General features: G+C 37.5%; 1 pseudogene; it reads left to right on the top strand.

Moving 5' to 3' along the window:
- The first annotated feature begins 2,164 nt into the window (after positions 1-2,164).
- LOC137089875 (macrophage mannose receptor 1-like) lies at positions 2,165-12,527 on the top strand (annotated as a pseudogene).
- The last annotated feature ends 3,726 nt before the right edge of the window (positions 12,528-16,253 follow it).

The following is a 16,253-nucleotide window of genomic DNA, read 5'->3' as shown; positions in this document are numbered from 1 at the left end:
CTCGGAGCCCTCTCCTCGGACAGCACGCCAAATACGCATACCATTTATTCTATCTGAATTATTTGTAAGTGTGAACTCGTGAAATGATGTTTCTTAAAAAACTAAGTTCGGGAGAAGCACGTTCAAATGATCTACCTAATCATGATGTCATTCCAACCAGCTGTCAACAATCAGTAATCAACATGTCTACCAATCAGCTCAAGTGGAGGATCACATAAATACCCAGTCAACTCACCAACGTTCCTTGACAAAGTTTGCAGCATCCCTCCACCACCCCTTCTACCTCACACGCACCTGGTTAACTTTCCTAACCAGAAATACGGGGGGAGTACTCTGGGTTCGGGCCAAATACCGAGCTCGGAGCCCTCTCCTCGGACAGCACGCCAAATACGCATACCATTTATTCTATCTGAATTATTTGTAAGTGTGAACTCGTGAAATGGGCTCAGGAATACTTACAGGTTAATAGAAGTGTAATTTGTTGTGTTCTGGTGGGCCAGACTCCATCTCAGAAGTTTCTATAATGGTTTACTTTCTGTTCCAGGCTAATATGAAGGAAAGCTATGTAAAAACTCAATTTAAATAAGTGTAGTAAGTGCAGTAAGTATTGCACTCTCATTGGTATCTGAAAGCAAATCTACCAGAACATCTAATAAACATGCAACGGTCAGGGGTTTGATTTGACTAAATGACAAAAGGTCTGGTTCACACTGCAGTTTATTCTGTTCTGCCAAAAATACATCAACAAACATGTAAAGCAACCAAAGATAGATTTTGTTTTATTTGGTTTATTTGTCATGTAAGGGCAGGGTTATCCGAAATAACCAGCCCTGCGACATCACATCGCAGTCTATAACCCTCCTGAGGTGACATTAGCAGTTGTTTGTCTCTGTGTAGAAATATAAAGAATTTACAACAACAATAAACAAGGAAATTGAGGTAAGAAATGACAATTCTACATTTGATGGTAATTTACAATCATGTTAATGATGCAAAGAAATATTTTTGGAATCAGCCATAAAATAACATGTTACTTTCCTGGATTTAACTTAATATCCCAGTGTCACTTAATACAACTTCACATTTCAAGTTGACTTAAAATTTTATGAACAATTGTTTAAATTGTTAAATACACTATCTGTTAAGTTTATAGAGTGGTTAACCTTGTGTAGTTGCATGTTTCCTGTTTTTGCAATGTTCACAAATCTACAGTAATTACCAATCTGAATAAAAATGTGTGTGGGGGGGGATAGGAGTAGGGGTTGGTGATGGAGAATGGCTTTAAAAAAAATTGTTAAACATTATAAACAATTACATTTGATTTCCAGAGTGCATTCATGCCCAAGATCTAAAAATGTTCTCTTCTTTTTCTCTTTGTTACACACATTTTAAACGAGCGGTGTTAAAAAAAAAAAAAAAAAATACACTTCTTGGTTTCCCCTAAACAACAGATGTAAATTATATTAATAATGGTAATAGTAATAATAATGATGAAAATATAAATATAATGGCATAAATAGTTAAAATAGTTGTTTATGTTTAGAATATGTGGTTTAACTGTAGTGTCTTCAATATTATGTTTTTTTGCGCATATGCAAATATTTTGTCCATCGATAAGATGCTATGTGCAGAAACATCTTCAAAAAGTGTAAAATTGTAATTTGGTGCGTTCAGGTGGGTCAGACTTCAGGCATCTGTGTACTTTTTAAAGATTCGCTGTCACAAAATTGGGCTGCGTTTGCCAAAAACATCTTAAGCTTAAGTTGATCGTAGAACAATTGCCCAACGGTCTCTACGATCAACTTAGGCTTATGATGCTTTTAGGAAACGCAGCTCTGGACAACTTACTGGTAACCTGTACTGCTCTACACTGTCTTCAAAAACTGTATGGACCAGTTTTAGACTATGCTTGTTTTAGTTTTTTTTTTTAATAGAGCCTTTACTAGACTTAATGTTATTAGTACAATAATTAATAGTTTAAGAGTTAGAAGAAAAAGTAATGAATACAAATCAAATGTTTTAGTTGTAATGTTTAATTAACCTTATTTAAGAGGTATATCTTGACGTGAAGCATGTGAAGTCACAATACATTTGCATTGTACGATCGGAATTCCCTGCTTACAGAACTGTGACAGTGATCCAGAGAGGATCTGTGTGAGCAGTGATGGACGGGAGTCTGTTTGTTCTGCTGCTGCTGTCAGGTTGGTGTGGTCATTTGTAATCTGTGTTTATGATGATGTGTACACATATAGATGTTTTAACATGTTGATCTTAACAGGGCTCTTCTGGAGCAGTTCTGCTCTTTCTCGTCAGTACCATTATATAAATGTGAGAATGTCGTGGCCAGAGGCTCAGAGTTACTGCAGAGAGAAGTACACTGACCTGGCTACTGTAGACACCATGGCTGATGTCAACAGGCTGGTGAATATAGTGGATGCTGGATACAGTGGATCGGTGTGGATTGGACTGAAGAGAGGGACAGAGAAATGGTTGGCTTGGTCTAATGGAGAAAACATATCTTCTCCATACTCTAACTGGGCTCCAGGAAAGCCGAATAGGAATACATATTGTGTATCTTCTAATGACGGGTTCTGGTATAATATGGGATGTAGAGATGTCCGATATTTTACATGCTACAATGGTGAGTTCCCCGTTTAAAAAAAAAATGCAGTTTAACTGAGAAACTGATTTTTCTTTTGCCTCTCGATAGAAACTGATACATACATCTTGGTAAAGAGCACCATGAACTGGACAGATGCTCAGAGCTACTGCAGACAGTATTACACAGATCTGCCCACCATCCACAACTCTGAGGAAAATAAAAAATGAACTAAGATTCTTTTACCTGGATATTACATCTGGATTGGTCTGTTCCTGGACTCTTGGGAATGGTCTGACAAATGGAGCCTCTTCTTTAGAAACTGGGCAGCAGGTCAACCATACCTGATTTCAGAATCTGGTGACTGTGTCGGCATATCAAGAACCAATTCTGGAAAATGGGCTCCTGAAAGCTGTGATCTAAAGCAACTTTTTATCTGCCATAAATGTAAGTTTCCACATTTCCATTTGGTTTACTCTTGTGAAAACTGCTATAAAAAAGTACAATGCACAATAAATCTTGTGTTATGTGACATTGTTTATTCAAGTTCTTCATTGTTCACCATGAGCTTACCGGCTTATTTGTGCTCTCATTATACTATTACCATTGTAAACATTAGATTTACTTCAGAAAAGCCATTAAATGTTCATAAACTTGTTAGTCAGTCAGAAAAAATAACTGAGTGGAGCTTTTGGCAACGCTTTAGATCACGGCTCGGAAAGTACTGCATAATTAAAGTAAATTTAATTATAACTTTTATAGACAGACCTTAAACATAACTTTTGGTAATTATGGTGTACCTATAAGTAAGCATTTGTAGGTGTAAGGGAACAATATGTAATATTTGGGGAATAAAGGGGTAAGTATCAGGAAAATTAACAAATTATTTATACTGTAAGTATTTTTTAATTAAGGATTAATTATCTGTGTAGTTACGGGGTAAGTATGATTCTGTGGGCTGTAAATTAAAGTGGTTCTTGTTCTCCTCTTGTTTCATGTATTTATAGGGTAAATACAATAAAAACACATACAAATATATCACTCAGAAATATTTATTTGAAAAACAACTTAATTCAAAATAGATTTGACACTTAATAAACTTTTCAAATGATAACATCCTGACAGAAAGAGGCACGTTTTGTCCCTTTCTCTTTTTTTTCTTTTTTTCCTCTATCCCTCTGATTCTTTTGTGTTATTTCCATTGATGGATCTTAAGATGTTACTGTCAGACACAGAGGGATTAGTGCAAGGTTTATTAACAGAGGTTTCAAACACAGGTGAATACTTAGAAGGTGGGTGACACTCGGACGACGGATGAAGAAGGTGAAGAGACAATGATGGTGGTGAAGACGAAGATGATCATGACGATGAAGACGAAGATGGTACAGGTGAGGGCTTTGATGAAGGACAGGTAGTCACGGGTGGATCGGTGAAAGACCAGACAGTGAGTGTGAAGGTGAGGAGTGCTTATGTAGTGTAGCTGGTGATGGTGCACAGGTGATCAGAATGCCGGTGATGGGGAACGAGTGGGCGTGGCAGTGACTGATGATTGTGAGGGCATGACAGTTACCCATGAAATGATAACATTAATCTGGATATTGTTTTTGACTTTTATTGTATAACTTTAGGCGCTAAAAGCGATCTACATAGTGATAAACAAACCATCATAAACTTAAACAACTAAACATACTCACCACGCTGGGAATGTATTGCTAGATAGTTTTTTCTGCAATTAAGAGGTCAAATCTGCATTTTGAGATCAACATGGCTTTCTAGCTCAGCTCAGCTCTCATTCAGTTCAGTTTGTTTTGCTGCGCCTCTTCCTAGGCAATCACATGAGCCAACCGAAACAACATCCTTAGAGGGGCAGCACCCAACATAAGAGGAATCCCACGTCTTTTGAATTTTTTATTATTATTTATTAAAAGAAAAAATTTGTACACCAAGAAATGCTGCCATAATTTAATCATCTTTTCGTATCCGATCAGCTGTTACCAGCACGTGCATGAGACGCTTCAAGCTTTCATGACTTTCTCATGCACGTTTCATCTGAAACACATGGAAGAATGGAAGAAGTCTCTTGTCTTTTAGTGTTTTTTGTTTCTAATTGCTATTATCATATGTTATTATTTGTATACTGTTGTGGGCATTAAAAAAAATGAAAAATGACAGCATCCGACATCCGCATGACCAGAGTCTTTCGGCGCGCGCATGTCACGCTTCAAGTTACGTCAAGCGTAAACTCAACCCTCGCATACACAAGCAGATGACAGCTGGTCGAAAGCGATAGTCTACAGTTTAAAAAAAAAATTAAAAACATTTTCTCACAAATACTCATCGTTTAACTTCAGAAGACATTGATTCATCCATTGGGATTGTATGGATAATTTTTTAAATAAAGGATTCCGAGTGATACCAGATTATATTTGTGTTTTTATTGTACTTACCCTGTAACTAGTACATGAAACAAGAGGGGAACAAGAGCCACTTTGATTTACAGCCCGCAGATTCATACTTAACCTGTAACTACGCGGATAATTAGGCTACCCCTTAATTTAAAAAATACTTACAGTATAAATCATTTGTTAATTTTCCTGATAGTTACCCCTTTATTACCCAAATATTACAAATTGTTTTCATAATTACCAAAAATTATGCTGTAAATTCGCTTTAATTATGCAGTACTTTCCGGGCCGTAATCTAAAGCTTTACAGAGCTTTTTCATAAATGTATGCACTGTATTATATAACATTCATTACAATTTTACTTAACATGTTCTCCAGTATTTAACATATTACAAGCTTATGAATCGAAGTAGCATGTGACAATGCCCAGCCCTACATCACAGTGACCTATCTTAAACAGTCTGTTTTAAAAGGAACACAGGAGTTCAGAGACTCCCTATAAGTGCACCACCCTCGCAGAAATGTCCTCACTCACAAACGGGACAGTTGTGCCTATGAGAATTGGACTTGTAAGTAACTCAAAGGTTGCAGGTTCAAATCTCAATACTAGCTGACAAATGTAGGCACCTCACCTCCAATCGGGCTGCCCACTGCTCTGGGATTTTGGTTTAATGCCTGAAATAGTGGTAATAATGGTCTATGGTTACCACAAGCTCAATATATTTTTACATTTATTGTACATCTTAAAATATATTAGCAATATATTAGCACTCTATATATTAGCAATAGAGTGCTACAGTAATGATATAGTTTTGTAGGCCAACCCTCATAACCTAAGCCTGACAAGTCAGACCCACATCAAGATGTTTGGTCTGGAAACTCACCATAGACAGGGCTCAATCTGAGGGGCGGGATAAACGGAATGTTTAAGGTCTGTCTATTATATTTACAATCCTGTCATTTCCTCCTAAAGTGCAAAAGCTTTCCAAGAACCAGTACCACTTTATGAATGAAAGCATGACATGGCAAGATGCTCAGAGTTACTGCAGAGCGAGATTCACTGATCTGGCCACTGCTGACACCATGAGTGACGCGAGTTTGCTGGTAAATACAGTGGATGCTGGACACAGTGGTTCAGTATGGATAGGTCTCCACAGTGGGACAGAGTATCGCTGGGTCTGGTCTATGGGCACACAGTTCCAGTACAGCGTCTGGGGTCCAGGAGAACCAAATTGAGACGGGGAGTGTGTGAGGAGTTTTAATGGAAGCTGGTACGATGAGAGCTGCAGCACCGTTCTCCCATTTGTGTGTTTCAATGGTGAGTCCTCAAATCTGGTTTATTTTCCCTCGACACTTTAGCTGTTCCTGGACTAAGGGCTGGTCTTTGTCTGTGTTTCTGAACAGATAGCTCTGGTTTTATCATCACTCAGACTGCTATGACATGGAGAGATGCTCAGAGTTACTGCAGACAACACCACACGGACTTGGTGAGTATCAGCAGCGCAGAGCAGCAGAATCTGATCAGTGATCAAGAATCGCTCTGGATTGGTCTGTTCCAGGACTCTTGGGAATGGTCTGACAAATGGAGCCGCTTCTTCAGAAACTGGGCAGCAGATCAACCATCCCAGAGTTCAGGATCGGGTGACTGTGTCGGCATATCAACAACCGACTCTGGGAAATGGGCTCAATACAGCTGTGATCTAAAGCGTCCTTTTATCTGCTATGGAGGTGAGTTTCCACAGTTAACAGAATCAAGTGATTCAAACAAAAGATTTCTAGATCATTCCTGAAACAGACATCACAAACAACTACCATAGCATGTTTTCATTTATTTATATATCTACTGTGTTGATGATAAACTATTCATTTCTCTAGCTGACACGTTAATTAAAAAGCAGAGCGTCAGACTGAAATTGTCCTGTAATGGAGAATGCACACTGAATGATCCTTCACTACAGACTGCCATTCTGAATGAGGTTTGTCTCTGCCTAAAAGCTGTTCAGATTCAGTGTCAAATTTTGAATGCATATCAGCACCATGACAACCACCTACAACATCCTAGAGCATTATGTTCTTGAGAGCAAGTACCTCTCATATCACATTGTTTCTAATAATAGGTTTGACCCTTTTCTTTTTTCTCTTTTCTTTTGACTGGTTTTCTCAAGATAAGTGAAAAGCTGAAGAGCAGGGGGCTAAAAAGTGACAGCAAAATAAGCTGGAGAAAGAGGGAAGGTGGAGAGGTGTTTCATCGGGAGATCAAACGTACTAAAAGTTCCAATAATAAATGTAATAAGAAGTAGTCTTTTATTCATGCCTTTATTTCAAAATTCAAAACAGACTTAAAGAATATAAAATTGTTGTTTTTTTTCGTAAAAGTAGATTCTACCATGGTTTTGAAAGCTGATATTTTTTCATTAAAATTATACAGAATTTTGGTTCTATTTTGCAGAAATAAGGGGTGAAAGTATGATGATATATGTTTTTTGTAACGAATCTGAAGGAAATTTGTTTAGCAGAAATCTCTACATATAATTTCTATTTTCAGGTGAGGAGATAGCGGAAATACATAATTTAAACTTGAAAAATTCAAGTACCTTTAATATGCTATTTAATGCTATTAGCTTTAATATGTATTAAAATAAATTCACTTAGTAAAACTAAAGATTAGGAATTCAACTATCATTCATACATCAGCTTTGGAGGAGTAAACATTCTCTCTCTCTCTCTCTCTCTCTCTCTCTCTCTCTCTGCATTCTTAAAAAATAATAACATAAATAATAGATAATAAGTCAATAAAGATTTATTCCCATATATGCTCATACACTGTGTGCTATGTTTTTTGTTGTTGCTGCCGTTGTCAGTTTTACTATTATTGATATTATTCTTAGGCCATCTATAATATATATATATTCAGTCATCTTTATTCTAAGTCACTCTAGTTAGGTGTTATTCGTCCTTTGACCACTAGATGGCTACAAATTACATTGGTTTAAGAAGAGAAAAAAGCATCATGTTGCAATTATTACACTTTATATAAAGTCTGAAATTATAATATATATTATAATATGTAATTATTATTATAATATAATATTCTCAACAATGCTCAATCAGCTTTGACGGATTTAAATCTGCATATGTTTGATATTTTCACCTTTTATAAAGGGCATTTTTCCATAATCTTATTAAATATAGGTTATGCTTCAGCTTTCAGTTTATATTCTTAAATTTGATCTATAAATTAAAATAGAATAAGATGCTATTGGGCTGTATAATTTACACTACAAAAAATACTACATAACAATTGCATTAAAAAATGTTATGAGATTGTTTTAAATATTTTTGAATATACAAATAAGAAATGTTGGAAAGAACGTTTAAACATTAAACTAAACCACCAGGTCTTAATGAGTCATTGAGTCAATTCGTTGAAATGGCTGATGAATGCGGCAGAGAATGAGGCAATTGTTTATGAACAGGTCATTGAATCTTTGATTCAACCGATTTATTCTACAGTCCCTGACAAAAGTCTTGTCGCTTATCTATTTTCTAGAAATACCTAATATTAACCTGACTTTTAATTAATTAAATGGTGTTAGAAATAGCTCATATGAAAAGTTAAAACCCTCCCAAATGATGTTTAATGCACTGAAATAAATAATTTTCATAGAAAAAATATTTATCATTTAATCAAGACAGAAAGGTCAAATTTTGCCAAGACAAAAGTTTTGTCGCCTATACAGAAATTGAACAAATTTACTGCAAATACAAAAATATGTCAGCAAATTAAGTTGTGGTACTGTGAGATCCAAATTTACAACATTGCAACATTGTTATTATTATACATTATTAGCACACACGGGCCCTTAAAACAGCAGCCAGAAAAATGGAGCGCAGCTGGAAGAAAACAAAACTGGAGGTTTTTCGCAATTTGTGGAAAGAGAGCATGATGGCATATAAAAAAGGCCATAAAAACTGCTAGATCTGCTTATTTCTCAACTCTTTTAGAAGAAAACAAACACAACCCTAAGTATTTATTCGATACAGTGGCTAAATTATCAAAAAATAAAGCTTCAACTTCTGATGTTTGTAAACAAAACAGCAGTAATGACTTTATGAACTTCTTTACTAGTAAGATTGATAATATTAGGAATAAAATTATAACTATGCAGCCGTCTATTACTGTATCACTTCAGACAGAGCATTGTAGTGTCACTGAGGAAAAATTACACTCATTCACTACTATAGGAGGAGAAGAATTGGCTAAACTTGTAAAATCACAAAATCAACAACATGTATGCTTGACCCTATACCGACTAGGCTACTAAAAGAGATGCTTCCAGAGGTCATAGATCCTCTGCTTAATATCATTAATTCATCTTTGACATTAGGATATGTACCGAAAACTTTTAAGTTGGCTATAATTAAACCACTTATTAAAAAACCGCAACTTGATCCTAAAGAATTAGTCAATTACAGGCCAATCTCGAATCTACCGTTTCTACCAAAAATACTAGAAAAGACTGTCTTCACAATTATGTTCTTTTTTAGAAAGAAATGGTATATGTGAGGATTTCCAGTCAGGATTTAGACCGTATCATAGTACTGAGACTGCTCTAATTAGAGTTACAAATGATTTACTCTTATCATCTGATCGTGGCTGTATCTCTCTATTAGTGTTACTCGATCTTAGCGCTGCATTCGATACTATCGACCACAATATTCTTCTGAATAGAATCGAAAATTATGTTGGCATTAGTGGAACTGCTTTGGCATGGTTTAAATCGTACTTATCTAACCGTTATCAGTTTGTAGCAGTAAATGAAGAGATGTCACACCGATCACAAGTTCATGGGGTACCGCAAGGCTCAGTGTTAGGACCGCTGCTCTTCACCCTGTATATGCTACCACTGGGAGATATCATTAGGAAGCATGGCGTTAGTTTTCATTGTTATGCTGACGATACTCAGCTCTATATATCCTCACGCCCTGACGAAACGTACCAATTCACAAGATTAACGGAATGCATAGCTGATATAAAAAATTGGATGAATGGTAATTTCCTGCAACTTAATTCAGATAAAACTGAATTTTTAATTATTGGACAGAAAAGCTCCACAAGTAGTAACCGAGAATACTGTCTAACACTTGATGACTGCTTTGTCAAGCCCTCGTCGTCAGTAAGGAACCTGGGTGTGCTCTTTGATACCAATCTTTCATTTGAAAGCCACGTTTCTAGCATCTGTAAAACCGCATTCTATCATCTTAAAAATATATCTAAATTACGGCAAATGCTTTCAATGCAAAATGCTGAACAGTTAGTACATGCGTTCATGAGCTCAAGGCTAGATTATTGTAATGCTCTACTGGGTGGTTGCCCTGCTCGCTTAATAAACAAACTCCAGCTAATCCAAAATGCAGCAGCTCGAGTTCTTACTAGAACCAGGAAGTATGATCATATTAGTCCAGTTCTGTCAACACTGCACTGGCTCCCTATTAAACATTGCATACATTTTAAATTCTTGCTTATTACTTACAAAGCACTAAATGGTTTAGCTCCCCGGTACTTAAGCGAGCTTTTAACACATTATACTCCATCACGTCTATTGCAGTCTCAAAACTCTGGCCAGTTGATAATACCTAGAATATCTAAATCAACTGCAGGCGGTCGATCCTTTTCCTATTTAGCTCCTAAACTCTGGAATAGTCTTTCTAGCATTGTTCGGGAAGCAGACACACTCTGTCAGTTTAAATCTAGACTAAAAACACATCTCTTTACTATGGCATACACATAGAACATTTTTAACTTTCATTATTCAAATCAATTGCCTGATTGTTAGGCTGCATTAACTAGGTCAGCCGGAACCGGGAACACTTCCCATAACACCTGATGTACTCGTTACATCATAAAAAGAGTGGCATCTACGCTAATGTTAGTCTCTCTGTTTATCCCGAGGTTTATCCCGGATCTGGGCCCTGTCCGGATCGGATGGTGGACCTGCCTGGACATGACCAACGCATCCTGGAGTGTCTGCTGAGCCGTGTCAATTGGTGTCTCCTCCGAATTTGCCTCACCGGAACGTCATGCTAAAAAAACCTGTCTCCGGCGCAATAATTCTGATCTTTCATGTATTCATACTCTTGTGTAATCGACGCCCCATCCTAAATAAATCCGTCTCTTCCGTGATACCCTGAAATTTTGAATATTCCAATCTTATATGATTTCCGACCTGTAAGGTTGCCAGAATAATAATCATACACGGTGTGTTAATAGGCCAGAGGAGAACTGGCACCCCGACTGAGTCTGGTTTCTCTCAAGGTTTATTTTTCTCCATCGTGCCCTGATGGAGTTTTGGTTCCTTGCCACTGTCGCCTTTGGCTTGGCTTGCTCAGTTGGGGACACTAAAATTATGATTAAAGTGATTCAACTAATTATACTAATAAAATTTATGAATTAGGTTTTATTTAATTCTATAAACTATAATACTGATCTGCCAACATTGTCGCTCTATGATAAATTAAAATAAGCTGATAACATCACTGTTTTCTCCAGTACAACTGTACAGCCAAATTTAATTTTGTTGCAATATTATCCTGTTTGACACTGTGAAGCTGCTTTGACACAATCGTGATTGTAAAAGCTCTATATAAATAAAGTTGATTGATTGATTGATATTATCACTACATTATATATTATTATTCACAATTGACCGCCACACTAAATGAATGGAGAGTCATTCTTGCATGCACTTGTCAATATTAGTAATAATACCTCTTATAATAGGCCTATACATTTTATATATATATATATATATATATATATATATATATATATATATCATACTGACTGCTGATCATACCGTCCACAGATATGTCCAGATTCGCATGCTATCCATACTAAATAGTATTAGAAAATAGAATTAGTCATTCAATTTTTTTATAAAGTTTTAATTTAGACACTAAATAATCATATTAACAATAATCATATGATGCCATTTGTACAAAAATGGCATTATATGACCCCTTGAAGTTTAAAAGTATGCTAAAATGTGCTTCTTTTTAGGCATGTCTATGGAGATCAAGGCAGCAACCTTCCAGTTACCAGCTCCAAACTTTGCAAAGTCAACGCTGTCTCTGTTTAAATAAGAAAATCCCCTCTCAAAGCATGTGTACAACATTCATTCACCACCCCTCTTATCAATAATTTTTTTATCATCTTTCAGTTCCTCTTATATTCCTATAACAGCAGTACACACAGAGCAGAGAGGATCTGTGTGAGCAGTGATGGACGGGAGTCTGTTTGTGATGCTGCTGCTGTCAGGTTGGTGTGGTCATTTGTAATATGTGTTTATGATGATGTGTACACATATAGATGTTTTAACATGTTGATTTTAACAGGGCTCTTCTGGAGCAGTTCTGCTCTCACTCATCACTACCAATTTATAAATGTGAGAATGTCATGGCCAGAGGCTCAAAGTTACTGCAGGGAGAAGTACACTGACCTGGCTGGGCATGAGAGTGTCTAACACTGCCAAGCACGCTCTCTTGGCACCCAGAGATTTTTGGAAACTGCACTTTTTGTGAAGTTTTGGGTACCACTGGCACTGGGGCCAGTGGCGGAATAGAAATCAAATTGGAACACAAACTTCTCCCTCGGACCTCCTCCGGGGGAAGGAGGTGCTGCAGTCATCTCCTGAAGAGCTGTCTCCTTCATCTCTGGGTGGCCCGTCTTAGGGTCTCATGACGGTGCTTGCCACCTGGCTTGGCAGCAGCCTGAGCGGGTGGACGTTCTGCCCATGGCTGGCTCCATGCCTATGCCCGGGTGGAGGCTGCTGCTGGGCTGGGATGGGAGCGGAGGCGGCGGCGGGCAGATATCTTAGGCAACGAGCAGGCGAAGGCACTGCCACTGGTGGTGGGGTGAAGGCAGCAGTGGACCCCCGGGGCAGGTTGTGTCGGGGGGCCTCCGTCTGCTTCTGGGCAGCCGAGAATTCGAGGGCAAAGCTCTTGACCGCGTCGCTGAACAACCCAGCCATTGAAACGAGGGAGTCCAGGAACCGAGGTTGAGCGGACCACAAGAACGGGCGATGACTTTCTTCCGGAGCCATCCGGAGCTCCCGGAGGAGCTCTTGGCCGTGCATGTCCATGAGTGCCTGGGCCTGGTGCACCTGAAGCATCGCCATGGCATGCAAGGTGGACACAGCCTGGCCACAAGACCTGTAAGCCTTCGCAGTCAGACTGGAAGAGAACTTACAGGCCTTGGACAGGAGCCGGGAGCACGGGAGCACCCTCATACCCCCTGGCTTGCCCACCGTCAAGGGTAGTGAGGAGTGAGAAGCCACCAGGTCTTTTTCTGGCACTAAAAGGTGTCTTCCACAACCAAGTAAGCTTTTATTATTACCGCGGTGGGACACTGAGAACCAGCATGACCCACCCAAAGATATAAATCATCCAACCTAGAAGGTTTGTGATGTGTTGGAGGGTTCCACTCAAGCCCGACCTTTTCGGTAGCCCGGAAAAGCATAGCCATGAACTCGGGGTCCGACTTTACCATTCCCACTCTCCCAGAGGGAGGCAGTACAGCCGAGTCTTCATCCTCCGAGGACTGGACCTCTACCTTCGATGTAGCGATCAACATCTACTCGTCAGCCGGAGCACTGCCAGTTGCGTCGAAGTAGGTATAATCTGCAGGGCAGGAATAGCACTAGATCGAGGTATGGCTAGGGGGACTCCACCCTCCCAAAGGAAGGTGAGTCTCGACCTAAGCGCTGAGATAGTCATGTTCCCGCAGTGGGCACATTAACTATCCACAAACACTCATGCTCTAAGCCCAGGCACGTGATGCAGTGTTTGTGATCGTCAGTGTGCGACAGGGAATGACCGCATCCAGAAACGCATGGGTGAAGTGACATCTTAAAAAAGACCCAGCGTCACCCGTGTTGCTGTTTTGTGAGGAAACCTCTCTTTTAGTGCTGAAGCACACAGGGAAGACGCGGCAGAATACAGGAATGCAATTTGTCGGTGACGTCCGATATACGTTGAACGTGAACGACTGAAATGGAACTAGAAGTTTTCAGCATATATTAGACTAGTACACACCTTTAAAATAAAGGTTCTTTAGTGGCATTGAATGTTCCATGTAGAAACTTTAACATGTCATGAAACATTTCCATTGCGCAAAAGGTTCTTTAGAATTTAGATTATTAAAATGTTCTTCACACTAAGACAAAAAAAAATTATATTTAGATCTGTTTACTTAAAATTTATTTGGAGAACTCAAAATAGATCTTGTATGGCTGTGAAAACCTCCTTTTGGCACCTTATATTTAAGAATGTATAGGACTAGTATCAGCTTCAACAAGCAGTGTGATGCACACATGGTCCAGAAATTAAAATAAGCTATTTGAATATGAAAATTACTCATGTCTTGTCCCAAAAATCAACATCCTATATACTGTTACATGTGCATTTTATGCAACAATGTTCACCAGGTAAAAAAGCATGCTAAAATGTTAATAGAAGTGTAATTTGTTGTGTTCTGGTGGGTCAGACTCCATGTCAGAAGTTTCTATAATGGTTCACTTTCTGTTCCAGGCTAATATGAAGGAAAGCTAAATAGGAAATTTTAAGGAAAGTTAAATAGTGTAGGGAGTACTGCACTCTCATTGGTATCTGGAAGCATATGTACCAAAACATCTAATAAACATAGGTCATAGGTCAAAGGTCAATGGTTTGTTACACTAAATGACAAAAGGTCTGGTTCACACTGCAGTTTATTCTGTTCTGCAAACAAAAACAAAAAAACATGTAAAGCAACCAAAGATGGAGTGTTTTGTTTTACCTGTCTTGTAAGGGCAGGGTTCTCCGAAATAACCAGCACTGTGACATCGCATCGCAGTCTATAACCCTCCTGAGGTGACATTAGCAGTTGTTTGTCTCTGTGTAGAAATATAAAGGATTTACAACAACGACAAACAAGGAAATTGAGGTAAGAAATGATCATTCTATATTTGACAGTAATTTACGGTCATGTTAATGCTGTAAAGAAATATTGTTGGAATTAGCTATGAAATAGCATTATACTTTCCTGGATTTAACTTAATATCCCAGTGTCACTTAATACAACTTCACATTTCAATTTGACTTAAAATTGAATGAACGATTGTTTAACACTTCAACTGTAAAAATGTTAAATACACTATCTGTTAAGTTTATAGAGTTGTTAGCCTACTGTATGTTTTGTGCATTTGCATGTCACCAGTTTTTAGCAATGTTTTCAATGTTGTTGGTTTTTGTTTTTGTTTTACAAATTTTACATGTTTACCAATTAAAATGTTAAAATTAAATAAGAGTAGGAGTTGGTGATGAAGAATGTTTAAAATGTTTAAAATATTTTTTAATATAGCCAATTACATTTGTTTTCCAGAGTACATTCATGGCCAAGATCTAAAAAAAACGATTCTAAATAATAGTAATAATAATAATAATAATAATAATAATAATAATAAATGTAATGGCATTAATAGTTCAAATATTTTTTTATGTTACCATTTTGTGTTAAAATATATAGATAACTTCAAGATAATGTTTTTTGCATGATGAAATGTTTTGTCCATCGCTAAGATGCTATGTGCAGAAACATCTTCAATGTAAATTAGCTATTTGAATATGAAAATTACTTGCATCTTGTCATCACAAAAATTTCCATATATTTTTTGTGTTAGAGCTGCATGAGGCCAAAAGTGTAAATTGTAATTTGGTGTATTCAGGTGGGTCAGACTCTGGAGGGTTTTTTTTTAAATGAAGTAAAATGTGGCACACATTTGTCTCAGGCATCTATTATTCATTATTCATTAGGCAGATACTTTTATCCAAAATGACTTACGAATTAGAAACATCACCAGAAATTTGTCAAAAGAACCAACAACATTCAAGTACAGCAACTCAAAAAGTTTTCAAAAAGTCGAAAGAGCATGTCACTTACAACAGCAGTCATGAGCTAGATTCCCAGAAAATGATCAATTACAATACTGAAAGTAGCCGGATAAAATCTGCATTTAATCCTGTATATGTTCCATCAGATTAGATTTACTAGACTGAGAAAGTACCAGTTCCATCAAAGGCTCTACATGGTCTTTCAAAAACTATATGGACCAGTTTAAGACTTAGAAAAAATTTAAAATAGTAACTTTACAAAACTTGATGTAATTGGTTAAATAATTAAAAGTTGAAAAATAAAATGCAGAGATAGTTAA

This window comes from Pseudorasbora parva, chromosome 9 (assembly GCF_024679245.1).
Source record: "Pseudorasbora parva isolate DD20220531a chromosome 9, ASM2467924v1, whole genome shotgun sequence".
In the NCBI taxonomy this organism is placed as follows: Eukaryota; Metazoa; Chordata; class Actinopteri; order Cypriniformes; family Gobionidae; genus Pseudorasbora; species Pseudorasbora parva.
The sequence above is the reverse complement of the archived record's forward strand: the minus strand, read 5'-3'. Positions and strand labels throughout refer to the sequence as shown.